The sequence below is a fragment of the Acomys russatus genome, chromosome 25, assembly GCF_903995435.1.
Source record: "Acomys russatus chromosome 25, mAcoRus1.1, whole genome shotgun sequence".
In the NCBI taxonomy this organism is placed as follows: Eukaryota; Metazoa; Chordata; class Mammalia; order Rodentia; family Muridae; genus Acomys; species Acomys russatus.
Window position 1 is genome coordinate 50,724,780 of NC_067161.1, and position 6,613 is coordinate 50,731,392.

Consider the following 6,613-nt stretch of genomic DNA (forward strand, 5'->3'; position numbering starts at 1 on the left):
CAGCATTTTCCAGAGTTACGGCCCCACCCCTCCCTCCTACTCCCCCCCTCAGCATTTTTCCCACTCCCCTGAACATCAAGACTTTCAGATTTCACATACACTAAACAGCATGGACCGGACACCTTAAAGGAGGCCAAAGACCACCATGAAGACCACATTTGGTCCAATCTCTTTCAGACAGTGGGCACAGAATAGGACAGGTGGCTAAGAACACCGGTCAGGGTACGAGAGCACAGTATAGGATCACTTAGGCTTCCAGAAGATATGGGTGGGTCTGGGTGGGTCCCATGAATTTATTCCTTCCAGGCAAGGCAGTCTTTCTTCAGTGGAACACAGGTTGGCTTTTCCTCCCGAGCTATCCTCCTGGTCTTGGGTCTCAGAATAAGAAAGTCATGATCAGTGGTTAGAGTGACGCTTGGTTAGGGACTTTGTTAAACAGTGGGAAAGTGCTCAGGACCCTAACCCTAACCCTGGCTGGAAGGGAAAGTCACACCTTCAGGCCCTCAAACCTGGGGGGGGGGGGGGGCGTGTCCTGTCTTTAGCGGATTACCGGTCCACATCTCCTAGGACCATTTCTGCCTGGGTTGGGTGTCACTCCTGTAAGTACATTTCCCAGGGTTCATAGCGGCAGGCTGTGGCCATCTCCACGTGCATTTTCATAAGGCACGTTTTGCCTTCTCCGAGAGTTTGGTTCACGGCTGCTAAGTGATTCCTTAACCTAAAACTGCTTCTCTAGTGCCTTGTGACTAGACTGGTTTTCTGACACTTTAGTGTGCTGTGAGGGTACATGCAGAGAAGGGGAGCAGAGAAGGGGCGAGAGAGGGGGAGAGAGAGAGGGAGGGAGAGAGAGAGAGGGAGAGAGACAGAGAAAGAGAGAGGGGGCGAGGGAGAGAGAGGGAGAGATAGAGAGAGAGAGAGAGGGAGGGAGGGAGGGAGGGAGAGAGAACACAGAAAAGGGATCTGAACTGCTGCATAAGCTTAATGACAGAGCATGTTCACACACTTAGCACAGCGTTGGGCACACAGCCCTCTATGAATTGGCATGCTGTTATTATTATTACACATGACAGGATGCCAGCCTCGCTCTTAGAGACCCCCCTCTCCCCCACAGACCCAGGTTTCGACTAGGAGCCTCACCCCCCAAGACTTGCTTCCCCTCCTCCATTCTTCAGTGCTTTGAAACACCCGTGGTATATTGAGAAGACCCGTTTGACTTTTAAGTGCCTGTAGTGCTGAGCACTGGGCCCAGAGCCCAGTGGGTTTCTGTCTCTCAGGAACTTGTGTGAATCTACAAACCTCTTCAGGCCTCTTGTGCCAGCTCCATTCCCCAGAGACAGAGAGGCACATGCAGGTTTCCTTGCACAATTCTCTCAGATGCTTCCCTCTCCCCCCACCCCCTCGTTATTATTTATTTATTTATTATTTTTCTAAAAATTTATTTGACAGAGAGAGAGAGTTTTACTATGTAGACCCCACTGGCCTCGAACTCACAGCGATCCGCCTGCCTGTGTCCCCCAAGTGCTGAGATTAATGGCGTGTGCCACCACACCCAGCTCCTTTCCCTATTTTCTTAACAGGGAGAATTCAGCGTCATTTTAAAATCTGCCCTCTGGTGCTATTGCATACCTACATGAGACACAAAAAGGACCAGGCCCTGGTTTCCTCTGGCCCTTTTGTAGCGGGGAGTTCACGCTGGCGCAGGGGCACACTCCAGAGCTTGCCTCTCTTGGTCCAGACTTCCAGCGCCTGCTGTCTGTGCCAGAAGCCAACTTCTGCTTTCCCATCACTTGTCTCTGCAACTTTTAAACTTCTGGATTAAAGTTTCTTTCACTGGGTTATGCCATGGGGGATGTGACTCTGCATTCCGTAGCCAAAAGTGCTTCTTAAAACCTTTCCTGAACATAACAGTTCCATCCTTTTCCTTTCTCCCATGCCAATAGGCCTCACTTTGCAGGCACTTTTTTTTTTCTTTTTCTTTTCTTTCTTTTTTTTTACATTGACTCTATTGTCTTTGCTGTGCTATTGTTTGGAGCTCGTGTATGGCATGGGGCTATACTGACTCATGTTTGTTTCTTGAGGCATGTACTCATAAGAAAGTCATTGTTAACCATGTAATTTTAAGCATGCGATCTTAGGATATGATTTCAAGGCAGACAAAGTAAAACGTTTATTTTCCTAATTACTAATTGGGATGTCGACCTGTCTCTGCTTGGAGGAAGGCCAGGCTGAGTGTGGTCATTGGTATCTGGTGTCTTGTGGTGTGACAGGAGGGACTTTGTCCTGTGAAATCTAATAGTCATTTCCTAGTGCTTTGGGATGCCTTGCATAGGCCACAAGTGACACAAACTAGAGCCTACAAACTCTGGCTTCACACAAATTTGGACAAGGTGCTAGGGGCATGTGCCATGGCTCTGGCCATCCTCAGCCTCCTGTGGTCTCAGGCTTGGAGCTGAATTCTGGTCCTGGAGGGGTCTCCTTTGGAGCTGAGTTCTGGTCCTGGAGGGGTCTCCTTCGGAGCTGAGTTCTGGTCCTGGAGGGGTCTCCTTTGGAGCTGAGTTCTGGTACTTGAGGGGTCTCCTTTGGAGCTGAGTTCTGGTCCTGGAGGGGTCTCCTTTAGAGCTGAATTCTGGTCCTGCAGGGGTCTCCTTTGGAGCTGAGTTCTGGTCCTGCAGGGATCTCCTTTGGAGCTGAATTCTGGTCCTGGAGGGGTCTCCTTTGGAGCTGAATTCTGGTCCTGCAGGGGTCTCCTTTGGAGCTGAGTTCTGGTCCTGGAGGGGTCTCCTTTGGAGCTGAATTCTGGTCCTGCAGGGGTCTCCTTCGGAGCTGAGTTCTGGTCCTGGAGGGGTCTCCTTTGGAGCTGAGTTCTGGTACTTGAGGGGTCTCCTTTGGAGCTGAGTTCTGGTCCTGGAGGGGTCTCCTTTAGGGTCATATGGATCTTCTTCCCCTAGCGCAGACCTTGCTGGAGACTTTCTGAAACTCTCAGAAAGGACATAATAGTGGAAAAGAAAACCATTGGCTTGCATCTTGCGTCTTTCCTTTTCTTCTACCGTGGACTCTATATGATGTGGAGAAGTGGGCATGACAAAGGAGGGAGCAGGAAGCAGTGACTGTGTGCCTCTGAAGGACACACAGGGTGGGCAGGGACGCTCGAGCCTCAGAGAAGAGACCAGGAAGGTTTGTTCGGGATGGCTGGTTTTAATTATCTGAAAGATCCTGTGCTGTATGTATGTATGTATATATTTTTCCCCTGAAGCTTTCCTATAAAGCATGGTTGGTTTACACCTTTAGTCCCAGTACTTAGGAAGCAGAGGCAGGCATGCCTCTGTGAGGTCAGTGCCAGCCTAGGCTGTATAGTAAAACCTGTCTCAAAGAGAAAGGGTGTGTGTGTGGCCTGACTCATCTCACAGAAATCTCTGGAGCTCTATTCCGACACATCTGATTCACTCATTTTTAAAAACTTGGTTGGTTGATTTGTGGTGTGTGTGTGTGTGTGTGTGTGTGTGTGTGTGTGTGTGTGTGTGTAAGCCAGTGATTGACACTTAGGTATTTTCCACCTTACATGGAACCTAAGAAAGGCTGAACTGCTAACAGGAAAACAGTGGTTACTGGGAGCTCGCATGTCCTTGTTTGAGTCACTGTTGATGTGATGGAACACTGACTCAAAGCAACTTGGGGAAGAAAGGGTTTGGGTTTGGGTTGGGTTGGGTTTTTGTTTGGTTGGTTTTTTGTGGGGGGTGGGGTGGGGGACCTCATATGCATCACTGAGGGGAGTCAGGATGGGAGCTCACACAGGAGCAGAGGCAGGAAGCCTGGAGGAAAGCTGCTCCCTGACTCACTAGGTTTACTCAGCTTGGTAGGCATAGAAGCCATGCCCACCTGACCAATGGCAGCAGGCACTGCTTAGGGTGGGCTGAGCCCTCCCACCTCAAATCAGCAAGGAAGGAAACGCCCCAGAGGCAAGCAGACCTCTGTGAGTTTGAAGCCAGCCTGGTCTACAGAGTGAATTCAAGGACAGACAGGGATACCCAGAGAAACCCTGTCTCAAAGAGTAAGAAAAAAAGAAAGGAAGAGGAAAATGCCCACAGAACGATCTGGTGGAGGCAATTCTTCAATTGAAGTTTCCCCTTCCCACATGGCTACTTTGTAGCATCTTGACAACAACTAATCAGCACTTGGGGTTTGGAAGAAAAGGGGAAATATTGGTCAAAGTAGACAGGACCTCATTGAGTGAGAATCAAGGACATGGCACAGTTCATAATAATGTATATTTGAAATTCACTAAGAGAATTCAAGTGTTCTCATAACAAATAAGCATTCACTATAAGATAAGCATACTAAATAAAAACAATAATAGGTATAAATAGAATAAAATGGTAACTAGATGAGATGTAAACATTATTATTATTATTATTATTAATTATTATTATCTTGGTATTTTTCGAGACAGGGTTTCTCTGTGTAGCCTTGGCTGTCCTGGAACTCACTCTGTAGACCAATAATGTAGTTGTTGTTGTTATTAATTATTATTATCTTGGTATTTTTTGAGACAGGGTCTCTCTGTGTTGCCCTGGCTGTCCTGGAACTCACTCTGTAGACCAGGCTGGCCTCGAACTCACAGAGGTTTGCCTGCCTCTGCCTCCGAAGTGATGGGATTACAGGCGTGCGCCATCACTGCCCTGCACGAGTTAATTATTTTGATTAGCGTACACATAACCATCACACGTGCCATAAAATACACAAGTTACATTTTTCCATCATGCCTCCTCCACAGAATAGGGGCAAGGTTTATTTCAGTGCCTGGCTTTGCTAACGCAGCTAGCCTTCTCCCACCTGGAGCGCAGGTGGACGAGTCTGTGGGTGACGCAGAGCTCTGAGCTCCTCCAGGCCTGGAGGAGAACAAGACAGAGGCAAAGGACAGGCGGAAGCGCAGTGAGCCTTTCAGGTAGTAAGGGTGTGACAGGGAAATGAGAGAAGCTGGGGAGAGCAGGCAGGAGAGTGGCAAGAGGGGAGCCTAAGACACTGAAGGAGGGAAGAGGTAGGAGACCCTGTAGGCTCTCACCCTTCTTTCCTAATGCCGCAACCCTTTAATATAGTTCCTCATGTTGTGGTGACGCCAACCATAAAATTTTATGTTCTTTTCTTTCTTTCTTTCATTTTTAAAATTTTATTTATTTTTTATTTTTTGGTTTTTCAAGACAGGGTCTCTCTGTGTAGCCTTGGCTGTCCTGGACTCACTTTGTAGACCAGGCTGGCCTTGAACTCACAGTGATCCACCTGCCTCTGCCTCCCAAGTGCTGGGATTAAAGGTGTGCACCACCACGCCCAGCTTCTCTCCTTTTCATAACTATAATTGAGCTACTGTTACGAATTGTCACGGTAAATGTCTGTGTTTTCTGCTGGTCTTAGGTGGCTCCCGTGAAAGGGTCATTCAGGGCCCCAAGAGGTCTCAACCCACAGGTTCAGGACCGCTGCTGTAGGGAGAGCATTCTAGAATGGGTAGAACAGCTCTCAGGGATGCAGTCCCATCAAAGAGAGCAGCATGGAGCAACCTGGCTGTTCCAGGGCTTACGGCCCCCAAGGGGTATGGAACCTCGTATGAAGGGTTTGCATTTTTATGAGGTGGCACACATGGCAATTATAAAATAATGTCTTAAAGACTCCAGGACCAGGCAACAATACAGGGAAGGCAGAGAAACGTGGCCTTGTGTAGCAGGGCAGACACCTCCTCCCTTGTGACTGGGGAGACCCAAGGGGCGCAGTAGACAGGAAGTGAGGCACGGCATTTGCAATCCATCTGGTGGCTTGTGTTTTCTCCTGTTGGTTTGTTTCCTGTGAGGATGGCAGCAAGGAAGGGACACCAAGCCCGGCTGCCATCTATATCCTTAAAATATTCTCAACCATTTCTGCGGCTGACTTGTTCTGTAACAGCCCACGTCCCATACTGCGGAAGCCTCGTCCTGAACTGCTTCCCTTTGTCTGCTTTATTTCCAGACCTTCTCCTTAGTAATGGCATACTCGAAGGCTCTGTGTGTGTGCGTGTGTGTGTGTGTGTGTGTGTGCATGTGTGTGTGTGGTGTGTGTGTGTGTGTGTGCATGTGTGTGTGTGGTGTGTGTGTGGTGTGTGTGAATATGTGTGAATGTGTATGTGTGTGTGTATGGGTGTGTGTGGGGTGTGTGTGTGTGTGTGTGTGCATGTGTGTGTGTGGTGTGTGTGTGTGTGTATGTGTGTATGGGTGTGTGTGTGGTGTGTGTGAATATGTGTGAATGTGTATGTGTGTGTGTATGGGTGTGTGTGTATGGGTGTGTGTGGGGTGTGTGTGTGTGTGTGTGTGTGTGCATGTGTGTGTGTGGTGTGTGTGTGTGTGTATGTGTGTATGGGTGTGTGTGTGGTGTGTGTGAATATGTGTGAATGTGTATGTGTGTGTGTATGGGTGTGTGTGTGGGGTGTGTGTGTGTGTGTGCTGGGGACCTAACTCCAAGCCTCCTGAACACTAAGCATGTACTCTGCAACTGAACTATACTCAAGCCCTAATATTGTTTTATTATGTTTAAAAAAAACCTTACCTTTTTAAGTCTTATTCATTTTTAAAGGCCTGCCCTGCTCTCCAAAAAC